This window comes from Squalius cephalus (genome assembly GCF_949319135.1).
Source record: "Squalius cephalus genome assembly, chromosome: 23".
Classification (NCBI taxonomy): Eukaryota; Metazoa; Chordata; class Actinopteri; order Cypriniformes; family Leuciscidae; genus Squalius; species Squalius cephalus.
In genome coordinates, this window is record NC_137144.1 from 32,482,377 (window position 1) to 32,500,367 (window position 17,991).

Below are 17,991 nucleotides of genomic sequence, written 5' to 3' on the forward strand. Positions count from 1 at the left end.
TCCTGTGGAACTTTGACCGGGTGCATCTCGGAAAGCACGCCGATTTTGAGCTCCAAACTCCGGGTGTGGGGAGGTACCCCTGGGCCCCCCATGACCCCAGAGTATGGAGCCCCAAGTCGGCTTGGTTTTGGAGTTATGCCCGGTCAAAAACAGCATCCCACCTGCAACCTATTTGACAGGGCACCTGTGAGCTGTCCGTGGACAGTGTGTTTTTATGCAAATTTTGCACAATTAATGGGTGAAATGTACACCAGTGTGTTGTACAGTGTCCCCTGAGTGGTGTACAGTAGGTTTGACCACAAGTAAGCACTTTGTTTATGAAATATGACCCTTTTAATGCAATGTCCACGGACAGCGCACAGGGCCTCCGTCGAATAAGTTGCCGGTGGGCTCCGAATTTTGAACGGCCATAACTCAGGGACCCGGCCGCCTAGCGACACCAAACTCCGGGTGTGGGGAGGTACCAGTGGGCCCCCCATGACCCCCGATTATGGAGCCCCAAGTCGGCTCCGTTCCAGAGATATGGCCACTTCCTGTGGAACTTTGACCGGGTGTATCTCTGAAAGCACGCCGACTTTGAGCTCCAAACTCCGGGTGTGGGGAGGTACCCATGTGCCCCCCTCAAGCCGGGAGTATGGAGCCCCATGTCGGCTTGGTTTTGGAGTTATGCCCGGTCAAAGATGGGACTTTGACCGGGTGTATCTTGGGAACCAAGCCGAATTAGAGCTCCACACTCTGGGCATGGGGAGGTACCAGTGGGCCCCCCGTGACCCCAGAGTATGGGGCCCCAAGTCGGCTCCGTTCCCGAGATACGGCCACTTCCTGTGGAACTTTGACCGGGTGTATCTCGGAAAGCACGCCGACTTTGAGCTCCAAACTCCGGGTGTGAGGGGGTACCAGTGGGCCCCCCATGACCCCAGAGTATGGAGCCCCAAGTCGGCTTTGTTTTGGAGTTATGCCCGGTCAAATATGGGACTTTGATCGGGTGTATCTTGGGAACCAAGCCGAATTAGAGCTCCACACTCTGGGCATGGGGGGGTACCAGTGGGCCCCCCATGACCCCAGAGTATGAAACCCCAAGTCGGCTCCGTTCCCGAGATATAGCCACTTCCTGTGGAAATTTGACCGGGTGTATCTCGGAAAGCACGCCGACTTTGAGCTCCAAACTCCGGGTGTGGGGAAGTACCCCTGGGCCCCCCATGACCCCAGAGTATGGAGCCCCAAGTCGGCTTGTGTCTGGAGATACATCCGGTCAAAAACAGCATCCCACCTGCAACCTATTTGACAGGGCCCCTGTGAGCTGTCCGTGGACAGTGTGATTTTATGCAAATTTTGCACAATTAATGGGTGAAATGTACACCAGTGTGTTGTACAGTGTCCCCTGAGTGGTGTACAGTAGGTTTGACCACAAAAAATATTCAAAGTGATGAAGAATAGGCTGTCAGGGGACACCATATGCACTTAGTGGACAAAGGGATGAAGAATAGGCTGTCAGGGGACACAGTAGGCACTTTGTGGACCTAGGGATGAAGAATAGGCTGTTAGGGGACATCATAGGCACTTTGTGGACAAACCGATGAAGAATAGGCTGTCAGGGGACACAATAGGCACTTCGTGGACAAAGGGATGAAGAATAGGCTGTCAGGGGACACCATAGGCACTTTGTGGACAAAATGATGAAGAATAGGCTGTCAGGGGACACCATATGCACTTAGTGGACAAAGGGATGAAGAATAGGCTGTCAGGGGACACAGTAGGCACTTTGTGGACCTAGGGATGAAGAATAGGCTGTTAGGGGACATCATAGGCACTTTGTGGACAAACCGATGAAGAATAGGCTGTCAGGGGACACAATAGGCACTTCGTGGACAAAGGGATGAAGAATAGGCTGTCAGGGGACACCATAGGCACTTTGTGGACAAAATGATGAAGAATAGGCTGTCAGGGGACACAATAGGCACTTGGTGGACAAAGGGATGAAGAATAGGCTGTCAGGGGACACCGTAGGCACTTCGTGTACAAACCGATGAAGAATAGGCTGCCAGGGGACAAATAGGCCTTTATCGGACAGCAGTAAGGCTGTTGTGACTTTGGACCCCCGTTGCGGGGCCCCTGGGGGGTCTAGAAACATGGGGGTTTCTCCGCGGGCGTCGGGGGAGTCCCAAGATGAGGCCAGGGGCGTTTCCTTGTCCCTAAAAAAATATTTGAGGTCAGCGCGCAGCGTCCAGGAACTGCCGTCCACCGTGTGTCATTTCAGTGGGGCCAGTAAGGCAGTTCCCTTAATTAAGGAATAAGGGACATTAGGTAGTTCGTGGAAATTTCCCCATTCATTTAAGTTGCCATTGGACAAATAGTAGTACGATGGACGCGTAGGCTTCATTTGGGATCCCATTTGGTGATCAGTTGTGTTGTCCATTGGACGATGTCCCTTACTTTGCTATAAGGGAGTGCAAGGGGCCCTAGGCTCCGCATGGACACCTCTAGGGGCACTGTTGATGTCCAGGGACAGCCTAAAATGCCCACTTCCAACTTATTTAATGGTTTTGTCCACGAAGCGCCTAGGATGTCCCCTGAGAGCCTATTCTTGTCCACGAAGTGCCTATGGTGTCCCCTGACAGCCTATTCTTGTCCACGAAGTGCCTATGGTGTCCACCAACAGCCTATTCTTGTCCACGAAGTGCCTATGGTGTCCACCAACAGCCTATTCTTGTCCACGAAGTGCCTATGGTGTCCACCAACAGCCTATTCTTGTCCACGAAGTGCCTATGGTGTCCACCAACAGCCTATTCTTGTCCACGAAGTGCCTATGGTGTCCACCAACAGCCTATTCTTGTCCACGAAGTGCCTATGGTGTCCACCAACAGCCTATTCTTGTCCACGAAGTGCCTATGGTGTCCACCAACAGCCTATTCTTGTCCACGAAGTGCCTATGGTGTCCCCTAACAGCCTATTCTTGTCCACGAAGTGCCTATGGTGTCCCCTAACAGCCTATTTGTGCCATAGTCTTCCTCTTGTCCATGAAGCACCTAGGATGTCCCCTGACAGCCTATTCTTGTCCACAAAGTGCCTATAGTGTCCCCTAACAGCCTATTTGTGCCATAGTCTTCCTCTTGTCCACGAAGCACTTATGGTGTCCCCTGTCAGCCTAGTCTTCGTCCCTTTGTCCACGAAACGCCTATGGTGTCCCCTTCCAACCTATTTCCATCACGGCAACCCCGTTGGAGTGTCTATGTTCTTCAGGGGTCAAAAGGTCGCAGGGGCTCCAAATTTGGCATCGGGGAAGTCCAGGGGCCCCCGGCCCAAGACCCCGGACCCCGGGGTCCAGGGTCATTTCCGAGTGTGTTATTCAGCCAACGGGTTGGTTATAAAGGTCCGTTCGACCCGAAACCGGGTCGTGCGTCTCGTCACGGGCCCCTGGGGCGGCGTCCGAAGTTCCGTGCCCTTTCGACTTTTTTTCGTTCTTATTTGGTCTAGTTGGACACCAACAGCCTATGTCAAATAAGTTACAGATGGGACTACAGTTAGGGTTAGGGTTAAGTCAGGGTTCGGCACTGTCGTCCCGAAACTGACTTGGGGGCCTCGTCACGGGCCCCTGGGACGGTGTGTGAAGTTCCGTGTCCCTTCGACCTGTTTTCGTGCTTAATTGGCCCAATTGGACACCAACAGCCTATGTCGAATAAGTTGCAGGTGGGACATCTGGAAAACTGGGGTCAAAAGGTTGCAGGGGCTCCAAATTTTGTACGGTGGTAATCCGGGGGCCCCCGGGGTCCTATATTAGTCATATGTCTATTTTTTGGCAGAAAAACATTCTCCTCCCTATTTTTCAATTTGCCCATTCAAGAGGGTCTGTAGGTCTATGTGAGAAAGAGGGCCTATTGAGAATTTTTGACAAAGCACACCAAAAATATGTCCCCTGTGTTCTAGACGCCCTTCCTATTGATATGCTGTCGTGGGGCCCCCAGACGACCGGCACGTGAAGTTTGGGGCCCCTAGAAGCTCCGGGTGCCGGACGGGACCTGTGTACACGTGTAACTTATACCATTCATTTTCGTAGGTGATTCGTGGACAACGGACAGAATGGTCCGATCGACCCGAAACTGACTTGGGCGTCTCGTCACCGGCCCCTGGGACGGTGTGTGAAGTTCCGTGTCCCTTTGACCTATTTTCGTGCTTAATTGGCCCAATTGGACACCAACAGCCTATGTCAAATAAGTTACAGATGGGACTACAGTTAGGGTTAGGGTTAAGTCAGGGTTCGGCACTGTCGTCCCGAAACTGACTTGGGGGCCTCGTCACGGGCCCCTGGGACGGTGTGTGAAGTTCCGTGTCCCTTCGACCTATTTTCGTGCTTAATTGGCCCAATTGGACACCAACAGCCTATGTCGAATAAGTTGCAGGTGGGACGTCTGGAAAACTGGGGTCAAAAGGTCGCAGGGGCTCCAAATTTTGTACGGTGGTAATCCGGGGCCCCCCGGGGTCCTATGTTAGTCATATGTCTATTTTTTGGCAGAAAAACATTCTCCTCCCTATTTTTCAATTTGCCCATTCAAGAGGGTCTGTAGGTCTATGTGAGAAAGAGGGCCTATTGAGAATTTTTGACAAAGCACACCAAAAATATGTCCCCTGTGTTCTAGACGCCCTTCCTATTGATATGCTGTCGTGGGGCCCCCAGACGACCGGCACGTGAAGTTTGGGGCCCCTCGAAGCTCCGGGTGCCGGACGGGACCTTTGTACACGTGTAACTTATACCATTCATTTTCGTAGGTGATTCGTGGACAACGGACAGAATGGTCCGATCGACCCGAAACTGACTTGGGGGCCTCGTCACGGGCCCCTGGGACGGTGTGTGAAGTTCCGTGTCCCTTCGACCTATTTTCGTGCTTAATTGGCCCAATTGGACACCAACAGCCTATGTCGAATAAGTTGCAGGTGGGACGTCTGGAAAACTGGGGTCAAAAGGTCGCAGGGACTCAAAAAAATTTTCAGTTGGTGGTCCGGGGCCCACCGTGGGGCCCCAGATGGCCAGCACGTGAAATTGTACCTCATAAAAGCACTGTAATTATGAACTATGATCCATTATTACATTGTCCACGGACAGCCTACAGGTGCCCTGTCGAATAAGTTACAGATGGGACTTCAAAACATCCCACCGGCAACTTATTTGACAGGGCCCCTGAGAGCTGTCCGTGGACAGTGTGATTTTATGCAAATTTTGCACAATTAATGGGTGAAATGTACATCAGTGTGTTGTACAGTGTCCCCTGAGTGGTGTACAGTAGGTTTGACCACAAGTAACCACTTTATTTATGAAATATGACCTTTTTAATGCAATGTCCACGGGGAGCCTACAGGTGCCCTGTTGAATAAGTTACAGATGGGACTTCAAAACATCCCACCGGCAACTTATTTGACAGGGCCCCTTTAGGCTGTCCGTGGACAGTGTGTTTTTATGCAAATTTTGCACAATTAATGGGTGAAATGTACACCAGTGTGTTGTACAGTGTCCCCTGAGTGGTGTACAGTAGGTTTGACCACAAGTAAGCACTTTATTTATGAAATATGACCCTTTTAATGCAATGTCCACGGACAGCGCACAGGGCCTCCGTCGAATAAGTTACAGGTGGGCTCCGAACTTTGAACGGCCATAACTCGGGGACCCGGCCGCCTAGCGACACCAAACTCGGGTCAAAGTAGGGTCCAGAGGGTCCCTCTCCAACGGGCCCTAGCCCGAGGCTCTAGCGCCCCCACGGTCCGAGATACGGGGCCCAACAGGAAAGGGTGCACTTGAGAAGGATGGGTCCCAGCGGCCCGGGACTCTGGGGTCTGAGAGGGCCCCTAGGGGCCCCTCACCACCCCAAAGGACGAACCGCTTGGACACGCCCTTTTTGAGATATCGACCATTTTGTCTAAAAGTCCCTTATGTATAACCGGGTGTATCTTGGGAGTTAAGCCGAGTTGGAGCTCCAAACTCCGGGCGAGAGGAGGGCCCTTACGGCCCCTTCTGACCCCACCGTCCCCAGCTCCTGGGACCTTCCAGTTCCGAGATACGGCCACTTCCGGTCCAGCTTTGACCGGGTGTATCTCGGAAAGCACGCCGACTTTGAGCTCCAAACTCCGGGTGTGGGGAGGTACCCATGTGCCCCCCTCAAGCCGGGAGTATGGAGCCCCAAGTCGGCTTGGTTTTGGAGTTATGCCCGGTCAAAGATGGGACTTTGACCGGGTGTATCTTGGGAATCAAGCCGAATTAGAGGTCCACACTCTGGGCATGGGGAGGTACCATTGGGCCCCCCATGACCCCAGAGTATGGAGCCCCAAGTCGGCTCCGTTCCAGAGATATGGCAACTTCCTGTGGAACTTTGACCGGGTGTATCTCGGAAAGCACGCCGACTTTGAGCTCCAAACTCCGGGTGTGGGGAGGTACCCCTGGGCCCCCCATGACCCCAGAGTATGGAGCCCCAAGTCGGCTTGGTTTTGGAGTTATGCCCGGTCAAAAACAGCATCCCACCTGCAACCTATTTGACAGGGCCCCTGTGAGCTGTCCGTGGACAGTGTGTTTTTATGCAAATTTTGCACAATTAATGGGTGAAATGTACACCAGTGTGTTGTACAGTGTCCCCTGAGTGGTGTACAGTAGGTTTGACCACATAAAAGCACTGTAGTTAGTTACAGGTGGCCAATCACCCTAAAACTCACATGTATCTTTCTTAAAACTCACATGCTGAAAATGTCTAAGTCAAAAACGGCATCCCACCTGCAACCTATTTGACAGGGCCCCTGTGAGCTGTCCGTGGACAGTGTGTTTTTATTCAAATTTTGCACAATTAATGTGTGAAATGTACACCAGTGTGTTGTACAGTGTCCCCTGAGTGGTGTACAGTAGGTTTGACCACATAAAAGCACTGTAGTTAGTTACAGGTGGCCAATCACCCTAAAACTCACACGTATCTTCCCTAAAACTCACATGCTGAAAATGTCTAAGTCAAAAACAGCATCCCACCTGCAACCTATTTGACAGGGCCCCTGTGAGCTGTCCGTGGACAGTGTGATTTTATGCAAATTTTGCACAATAAATGGGTGAAATGTACATCAGTGTGTTGTGCAGTGTCCCCTGAGTGGTGTACAGTAGGTTTGACCACATAAAAGCACTGTAGTTAGTTACAGGTGGCCAATCACCCTAAAACTCACACGTATCTTCCCTAAAACTCACATGCTGAAAATGTCTAAGTCAAAAACAGCATCCCACCTGCAACCTATTTGACAGGGCCCCTGTGAGCTGTCCGTGGACAGTGTGATTTTATGCAAATTTTGCACAATAAATGGGTGAAATGTACATCAGTGTGTTGTGCAGTGTCCCCTGAGTGGTGTACAGTAGGTTTGACCACATAAAAGCACTGTAGTTAGTTACAGGTGGCCAATCACCCTAAAACTCACACGTATCTTTCTTAAAACTCACATGCTGAAAATGTCTAAGTCAAAAACGGCATCCCACCTGCAACCTATTTGACAGGGCCCCTGTGAGCTGTCCGTGGACAGTGTGATTTTATGCAAATTTTGCACAATTAATGGGTGAAATGTACATCAGTGTGTTGTACAGTGTCCCCTGAGTGGTGTACAGTAGGTTTGACCACAAAAAATATTCAAAGGGATGAAGAATAGGCTGTCAGGGGACACCATATGCACTTAGTGGACAAAGGGATGAAGAATAGGCTGTCAGGGGACACCATAGGGACTTCGTGGACAAACCGATGAAGAATAGGCTGTCAGGGGACACAGTAGGCACTTTGTGGACCCCGGGATGAAGAATAGGCTGTTAGGGGACATCATAGGCACTTTGTGGACAAACCGATGAAGAATAGGCTGTCAGGGGACACAACAGGCACTTCGTGGACAAAGGGATGAAGAATAGGCTGTCAGGGGACACCATAGGCACTTTGTGGACAAAACGATGAAGAATAGGCTGTCAGGGGACACCATAGGCACTTCGTGGACAAACCGATGAAGAATAGGCTGTCAGGGGACACCATAGGCACTTCGTGGACAAAGGGATGAAGAATAGGCTGTCAGGGGACACCATAGGCACTTTGTGGACAAACCGATGAAGAATAGGCTGTCAGGGGACACCATAGGCACTTCGTGGACAAACCGATGAAGAATAGGCTGTCAGGGGACACCATAGGCACTTCATGGACAAAAGGAATGGATTATAGGCTGGAAGGGGACAAATAGGCTCTCCGTGGACGGCACCGAATAGGCTGCAAGGGGGACGTTTAGGCTGTCCGTGGACAGGGGGCGTTTCCGGGATCGATCCCCGCCCCCTGGCTTCATTTAGGCTAGAAGGGGACAAATAGGCTCTCCGTGGACGTCCCCGCCCACCCCGCGACTTCGGCCAATGGCGCGGAGCCTGTAAGGGTGAATAGGCTGCAAGGGGGACGTTTAGGCTGTCCGTGGACAGAGGGCGTTTCCGGGATCGATCCCCGCCCCCTGGCTTCGTTTAGGCTGTAAGGGGACAAATAGGCTCTCCGTGGACGGCCCCGCCCACCCCGTGACTTCGGCCAATGGCGCGGAGCCTGTAAGGGTGAATAGGCTGTAAGGGGGACGTTTAGGCACTCCGTGGACGCCCACCCCCAACTTATTCGACGCCCGTCGAATAGGCTGCGGGTGGGACGTCGGTGAGCCACCTGGTGGCGGATGCCCGAACTGCGGTTTTGGGGAGGTAACTTCTGGCCCCTCCCATATGGCCCCTGGGGGGTCTAGAGTCTTGGCACCGCCTCTCAGGGGACCTTGGGGACGGCCCCTTTCGGGAAGGGGCGTCACGGGGCCCCCCAAAAATCGTCTAGGGGGCGCTGCGCAGCGTCCACGAAGTGCGTCCCACTTCGCGTCATTTGAGTGGCGCCCTGGACCCTGTTTGAATTGACTTCCCTAAAGGGCGCCAGAACACGGGAGGAAACTGGTTCCACATGAAGGCTATAGAATCTAGCAAACGTGTTAGGTGTCGCCCAGCCCGCAGCTCAGCGAGGCGCCTTGAGCCAATGCCCAGGAGGCGGCAACACTCTAGTAGAGTGAGCACGCAACCTGGGGGGACAAGGCTCACCCTGAGACTCATAGGCTCGGGTGATGGCATCCACTAACCAATCCTCTGCTTGGAGACGGCCTTCTGCTGGCCTCCATAACAGACAAAGAGCTGATCTGAGGTTCTGAAGCTTTGCGTTCTGTCTACATAAAGCCGCAAAGAGCGGACGGGACAGAGAAAAGCCAGGGCTGGGTCTGCCTCCTCCTGGGGCAGCGCTTGCAGGTTCACTCCTGATGGGAGGAACACCAATCGACGAACAGGTTCCACTTCAACGCATAGAGCCGCCTCGTAGAGGGGGCTCTAGCGGAAGCGATAGTGTCTACCACTGCCTGTGACAGACCACTCAGAACCTCCGCGTCCCGTCCAGGGACCAGACATGGAGTTTCCAGAGGTCTGGACGTGGGTGCCATAGAGTGCCCCGTCTCTGAGAAAGAAGGTCCTTCCTCAGAGAAATGGGCCAGGGGCTGTCGCGAGGAGCGTGAGTTCTGTGAACCAAGTCCTGAGGGGCCAATACGGGGCCACTAAGAGGACCTGCTCCTCGTCCTCCCTGACTTTGCACTGGGTCTGTGCAAGAAGGCTCACTGGGGGGATACTTGCGTAGGTCCCGGGGCCAGCTGTGAGCCAGGGCGTCCATGCCGAGGGTCCCCTCACAATGGCAATTGTGGCAATGAGTCGTGTCCGGAGAGGCAAACAGTGAACCTGTGCGACTCCGAAGACACTCCAAATCAGCTGGACCGCCTGGGGATGGAGTCGCCATTCTCCGGGCAGGGGAGGCAACCGTGAGAGCTCGTCAGCCACACGGTTGAGCGCCCCTGGAACGTGAATCGCACGAAGCGACCTCAGATGCTTCTGACTCCATAGGAGGAGATGGGAGGCGAGTCGCGACATACGACGGGAGCGTAGACCACCTTGACGGTTGATGTACGCAACGGTCGCAGTGCTGTCCGTACGGACCAGTACGTGCTGGTGTCTGAGAAACCTCTTGAGGCAACACAAAGCAAGGCGTACTGCTTGCAACTCTAGGCAGTTGATGTGCCAATGCAGCTGGGGCCCCGTCCACAGACCCGAGACTGCATGCCCTTTGTACGTGGCCCCCCATCCCATGGCAGAGGCATCTGTGAAAACCACAGCATGCCTGGAAACCTGGATCAGGGGCACTCCGGCCCGAAGAAACGCAGGATCTGACCATGGGGAAAAGGTTTGGCGACAGTGCGGGGTTACTTTGCTCCTGTCTGCCAGGGATTGCTCCTGTCTGCCTCTCTGCCTGCTGTGAGTTTGTTTGCTTCGGTGCTGTAAGCTCCGTCTTATTTCTTTGTTTTGAACCATCATTTACTACAATTTGTAGTTGTTTATACTAAATACAGCTTACCCAACATCTCAGATTGACATCGCTAGCTTCCGTTACTACTAGCACAACACGCTAATTCGCTACTGCTAGCCTGTTAACGCGCCACCCGTGCGCTCAGCTGTTTTATTTATTTATTTTTCTCTCGCGCGCTCGCGCCTTTGAGTTAATAAAAGCTCAGGTAAGTAATAATCAGTCAACAAACAAGGTGAGTAATGTCTTGTCCTGTTATTGTCACCTGCACTTCATGTCACATGTTTAGCATAGGCTTCTCTGTTGGCAATGTAGGATTTATATGTGATAAATGAGGGCTGTCAGTTAGGCTGACAGAGAAGATTTCAGAACTAGAAACACGCATCCAAACCTTAATTGAGGATAGTAAGAGTGCTAGAGCTTTAGATACTATTTTGGATGTGCCTAGTATAGTGAACTCTTTACATGATTCGGTTCCAGCTGAAGTAGTGCCTGTGCAGCCGGGCAAATGGGTGACAGTGAGGGATCGCTCTAGTCGCGGATCAAAAAACCACTCTTCCGTTCCGATTACCACAACAAATCGATTTGCCCCGCTCAGTGAAACACCCACTGAGAATTCTGTTGATTGTGCCCTAGTAATTGGTGATTCGATCACACGGAACGTGAAAATAGAGACACCAGCGAACATAGTCACATGTTTGCCGGGAGCCAGAGCGCCTGACATCAAAGCAAATTTAAAAGTGCTGGCTAATGCTAATCGTAAATTCTCTAAGATCATTATTCATGTCGGCACTAATGATGTTCGACTCCGCCAGTCGGAGATCACCAAAATTAATATTAAAGAGGTGTGTGAACTTGCAAGTACGATGTCAGGCACTGTAATCTGCTCTGGCCCCCTTCCTGTTCGCAGGAGTGATGAGATAGTTAGTAGATTGTGTTCACTGAATCGCTGGCTGTCTGAGTGGTGTCCGTGTAATAATATAGAATTCATAGACAATTGGAAAAGTTTTTGGGGCAAACCTGACCTGTTGAAAAGAGATGGTATTCATCCCTCCTGGGATGGTGCTGCTCTTCTCTCTAGTAATATGGCTCATAGTCTTAGAGCTCAAACATGACAAATTGGGCACCAGGTCAGGAAGCAGACAGACTGGCTAAACCGACCGTCTGCTAGCGGCCTCGCGTCACCAAGGTCAGATAAATCCCATCACATAGAGCCTCTTTCACCTAGCTATCATCATATAGAGACTGTGTCTGTTCCCCGAATTTGGAAATCCAAAAAATGTTTAAACCTATCTAAGGTTAAAAATTTAATTGATGTTCAACAAATAAAAAACAGCTATAATACAGATGAGCAAATGCTAAAGCTTGGGTTGCTGAATATTCGATCGCTTACTTCAAAAGCACTCATTGTTAATGATATGATTTCAGATAATAACCTAGATGTGCTGTGTTTGACAGAAACCTGGCTAAAACCAAACGATTACATTACTTTAAATGAATCAACCCCGCAAGATTACTGTTATAAACATGAACCTCGTCTTAAACGCAAAGGGGGAGGTGTTGCTGTAATCTATAGTAATATTTTCAAAACCACTAAGAAATCAAGTTTCGAATATAATTCTTTTGAAGTGTTAGTGCTTAATGTAAAAATACATAGTATAAATGATAAATCACGTTTGAGATTTGTGCTGGCTACTGTATACAGGCCACCAGGGCACCATACAGACTTTATCAACGAATTTGCAGACTTTCTATCAGAATTAATATTGACTGCAGATAAAGTACTAATTGTTGGTGATTTTAATATACACATCGATAATGAAAAAGATGCATTGGGTTTGGCATTTAAAGACATTGTAAACTCAATTGGAGTTAGACAACACGTGTCAGGACCTACTCATCGTCGTAATCATACTCTAGATCTAATATGATCACATGGAATAGATGTTGATGCCGTTGAAATTCTGCAGCAGAGCGATGACATCTCAGATCATTATCTAGTCTCGTGTAAATTACATTTAGCCAAGGCTGCAAAGCCGACTCCGTGTTACAAATATGTTAGACCTATCACTTCTGCCACTAAAGATTGCTTTATTAATAATCTTCCTGATCAGTTTCATCATTTTAGCATCCCGGATAGCTTAGAAAAACTAGATATTGCAACAGAAACTTTTAACTCTCTCTTTTCCAGCACTTTAGACACCGTTGCTCCGTTGCGCTTAAAGAAGATTAAAGAAAATAATCCAACGCCGTGGTACAACGAGCACACTCGGGCCCTTAAGAGAGCAGCTAGAAAAATGGAGCGCAACTGGAAGAAAACAAAACTAGAGGTATTTCGCATTTCATGGAAAGAGCTCGATTGCTTACAGAGAGGCTTTAAAAGCTGCTAGATCTGCTTATTTTTCAACCCTATTAGAAGAAAATAAACATAATCCTAGGTATTTATTTGAAACAGTGGCTAAACTAACGAAAAAGAAAGCTTCAAGCACAGAAGTTTCCAAGCAGCACAGCAGTAATGACTTTATGAACTTCTTCACTTATAAGATTGATAATATCAGGGACAAAATTATAACTATGCAACCGTCTACTACAGTATCGCATCAAGCAGTGCATTGTAGTCTCCCTGAGGAAAAATTTGATTCATTTGTTGCTATAGGAGAGGAAGAATTTACTAAACTCGTTAAATCATCTAAATCTACAACATGTATGTTAGACCCTATACCGACTAAGCTTCTGAAAGAGATGCTTCCAGAGGTCATAGATCCTCTTCTTAATATCATTAATTCGTCTTTGTCTCTAGGATACGTACCAAAAAACTTTAAGCTGGCTATGATTAAACCGCTTGTTAAAAAACCGCAACTTGATCCTACAGAATTAGTCAATTACAGGCCGATCTCGAATCTACCTTTTCTGTCAAAGATACTAGAAAAAGCAGTGTCTTCACAACTATGTTCCTTTCTTGAAAGAAATGATATCTGCGAGGATTTCCAGTCAGGATTTAGACCGTACCATAGTACCGAGACTGCTCTCGTTAGAGTCACAAATGATTTGCTCTTATCATCCGATCGTGGTTGTGTCTCTCTATTAGTGTTACTCGATCTTAGTGCTGCGTTTGACACCATTGACCACAACATTCTTTTAAATAGACTAGAAAACTATGTTGGAATTAGTGGTATTGCACTAGCATGGTTTAAATCATACTTATCTGACCGTTATCAGTTTGTAGCAGTAAATGAAGAGATGTCTCATCGATCACAAGTTCAGTATGGCGTACCACAAGGCTCAGTACTAGGACCGCTGCTGTTCACTCTGTACATGCTACCCTTAGGAGATATCATTAGGAAACATGGAATTAGCTTCCACTGTTATGCCGACGATACTCAGCTCTATATTTCTTCAAAACCTAACGAAACTTATCAATTCACAAAATTAACGGAATGCATAGCTGATATAAAAAATTGGATGACTCGTAATTTCCTACTTCTAAATTCTGAAAAAACAGAGATTCTAATTATTGGACAAAAAACTTCCTCACGTAATAATCTAGAATACTGTCTAACACTTGATGGCTGCTCTGTTAAGTCTTCGTCGTCGGTTAGGAACCTGGGTGTGCTCTTTGATACCAATCTTTCATTTGAAAGTCACGTGTCTAGTATCTGCAAAACCGCATTTTTCCATCTTAAAAATATATCTAAACTACGCCATATGCTCTCATTGACAAATGCGGAACAATTAGTCCATGCGTTCATGACATCAAGACTAGATTATTGTAATGCTCTACTGGGTGGATGCCCTGCACGCTTAATAAACAAACTACAGCTAGTCCAAAACGCAGCAGCTCGAGTTCTTACCAGAACCAGGAAGTATGACCATATTAGCCCGGTTCTGTCAAAACTGCACTGGCTCCCTATTAAACATCGCATCAATTTTAAAATATTGCTGATCACTTACAAAGCACTAAATGGTTTAGCTCCGCAGTACTTGAGCAAGCTCTTAACGCATTATACTCCTTCACGTCTATTGCGATCTCAAAATTCCAGCCAGTTGATAATACCTAGAATATCAAAATCAACTGCTGGCGGTAGATCCTTTTCCTATTTAGCACCAAAACTTTGGAACAGCCTTCCTACCATTGTCCGGGAAGCAGACACACTCTGTCAGTTTAAATCTAGATTAAAGACACATCTCTTTGACATAGCGTTCACATAATACATTATAGACTTCTATAATTCAATGTTAGGCTGCATAGATTAGGTCAGCTGGAACCGGGAACACTTCCCATAAATCCTGATGTACTTGTTACATCATGAGAAGAATGGCATCTACGCTAATTTTAGTGTCTTTGTTTATCCCAAGGTTTTCCCGCAGCCTGCCGGATCCGGGCCGTATCCAGATCTGATGAAGGACCTTCGCCTGGACCCGATGTCAATGCAGTGCTGAAGTGCCAACTAGTCTCTCCCTATGGAGGATCCCTTTCCCACTCTACAGATAAAGCGTCGTCGGGAAAACTCAATTTGCGTATCTACCCCGAATTAATAAAATAAAATAAAATTCTGAATCAAAACTGTAAGGAAACACCAGTAATTTGTTTAGGCTTGGTTTTTAGGGAATTCCAAACCTGCACACATCAACGCACATAACTATAGAACCCGTTCTTAATGCGCATCTGAACGCCATCAGCGTTTCTCACAGGTTCGCGTTTAAAGTCTGTGTAGAGAGAATGGTGTCGTCTTGGCGGCCCTAATTTAAAAACAAATGATCGTTGCGACGGAAGCGAATCAATCAAAACTAACTTTAGCTGGAAAATAACTTTATTAAAGAACCGCTATAAAGCCAAACAATCTTACGTTAAATTATACATTTATCTCTGTAAAGCTGCTTTGAGACAATCTACATTGTTAAAAGCGCTATATAAATGAAGATGACTTGACTTGACTTGACTTTGACCCGGAACGTGCCGCTCTGCCACGCCCATCTCGGGACTCGATCGTGAAGCCAGTGCTGTAGCGGTCTCATATGTAACAAACCGAGCGGTGTAACTGCGGCTGCGGCCCCAGGAGCCTCTGAAATTGTTTCAGTGGAACCGCTGTCCTGCCTCGAAAAGACCTGAGGCAGGTGAGCACCGACTGGATGCGCTCCTCTGTGAGGCGCGCAGTCTGGGCGACTGAGTCCAGTTCCATACCGAGATAAGAGATCCTCTGCATGGGGCAGAGTTTGCTCTTGTCCCAGTTGACCTGAAGCCCCAACTGACTGAGGTGCCGGAGCACCATGTCCCTGTGATCGCACAACACATCTCGAAAGTGAGCTATGATGAGCCAGTCGTCGAGATAGTTGAGGATGCGAACGCCTTGCTCTCTCATGGGAGCAATGGCCGCCTCCGCGACTTTCGTGAAGACGCGGGGGGACAGGGCCAGCCCGAAGGGCCTGATACTGATACGCTCGACCCTCGAAAGCAAACCGAAGAAACTGTGACGAGGAAGAATCGAGACGTGAAAGTAGGCGTCCTTCAGGTCGATCGCTGCAAACCAATCCTGGGGATTGCACTCCATCCGTATGCACTCGAAAATGCGCTTCTGCGTGAGAATCTTGAGCGGGAGTTTGTGCAGGGCCCGATTCAAGACACGCAGGTCCAGGATTGGCCGTAACCCACCGGTTTTCTTGGGTACAATGAAGTAGGGGCTGTAAAACCCGGACCTCATCTCGGCAGGAGTGACCGGCTCGATCGTGTCCTTCGCCAGCAGGAGGTCGATCTCTTTCCGCAAGACAGGGGCATCCAGCCCCTTCACCGCACACGGGTGAAGTGGACGCCCCTGAACTTGGGAGGCCGGCGAGCATAGCCGAATTGCATAGCCGAGCCGAATGGTGCGAATGAGCCATCGGGACGGAGCCGAAAGCGCTAGCCAGGCTTCCAGGAACCGTCCCAACGAGCCCACCCGGACCACCGGCGTACCCGCGGAGGGGCAGCGAGGTGGAGGGCAGGGATCCGGCTCTGGTGGCGTCTTGGCGCCCAAGAGTGGGATCTGGGTGCAGGAACCGGGGGCAGACGGCAGAGAGAGCACGAGGGCTTTCTGCTGCGGGCTGCCCCGTGGCGAGGGGAGGGGGAGAGACGAGGAACGAGGCCCTGACTCCTCGTGACCTGGTCTCAGCGCCTCCGGGCCCAGCCGCAGGGAGGAGTGACGCAAGACTAAGTATCAATAGTGAGTGTAAACAGCTTATGACACTCAGAGACAAATTACTTAAAAAATCATTACAATTTGGATTAACTACTGATCGATTAAATTTTGTATCCGCAAGGAATAAAGTCACACAAACTTTGAGAATGGCAAAAGCTAATTTTTTCATGACTGTAATTAATGGTGCCAAAGGAAATTGTAAGCTAATTTGGTAAATATTAACAAACTCCTTGGTAAAAGAAAGCATAATGCTGACAAAGACCTTGAACTCAAATTTGACAATGAATTGGTATCAGAGCCTCTCAGCCTAGCAACTAAATGAAATGATTACACAACTGTTTTCTAATTCTTGTGACTCTCAAAAAAATATTGGCAACACCGATCCTCCATATGGATGCCTCAACTCAAAATTCAAAGTTTAATATTCAAATAATTGCAGAAAATGAAGTAGAAAATCTCTAAATTGAAAAGTTTAAAAGCAAGGGATGTGTTTAGATTTTATTAGGGCTGTAACGATACACCAAACCCACGATTCGGTTCGTATCACGATTTTTGACCCACGATTCGGTTTGTATCACGATTTTATTTGGGGGGGGAGAGAAAAAAAAAAAGAATGATTTTCATTAAAACAATAATTTTTATTAAATAACATTTGAAAAACTTTATAAACTGAACACCAAGGAACAAGATTAACTATGCAAATTATTAACAATATTAATAGCCATATATAAAATTAATAAATAGACAAAGCTATAACACTACTGTTTTCCTTGCTTTACCCCGGTCTTAAAGTGAAAAAAGTAGTATTTAATTAAATACATTTATGGGATTACTACATTTTATTTAATTAATCGCATTTATGGTGAAATTACTACATTTCAGGTCAATCTATGTTCATTTTGACCACGAACCATGCTCTGTCACTTTAATATAGCGCGTGCAGCACAACAAAAATAGACTCGGTGCGGAAACGATCTCTGCACTGCTGTATACGCACCGCAACTGGAACGGATCGACGGACTGCAACCGCGTGAAGTGTGAAAGCTCTAACCTGTTAACATAGGTACGGAAAAAATACGCACCGCATACGCACTGCAAACGGAGTATGTGTGAAACGGGCGTTACTCTGGGAGTTGGAAGGGGAGTGTCGCGATTTTGCCTTCTCACACCGCGACACAGGATCGTGGATCTGAGTGTCGCGATTTCGGTTTCATATCATTTCGGTTTCATTACAGCCCTAGATTTTATGCTAATCTTCTGAAGCATTATAAATCGTGTATCTTGGTGCCTGTGACCCATCTTATTAATTTATCAATCACGCAGGCAGTCGTCCCTTTGAGTTGGAAGGTGGCAAATGTCATACCAATATATAAATCGGGTGATAAATTAAACCCTGCTAATTATCGACCTATCAGCATACTCTTCTCAAA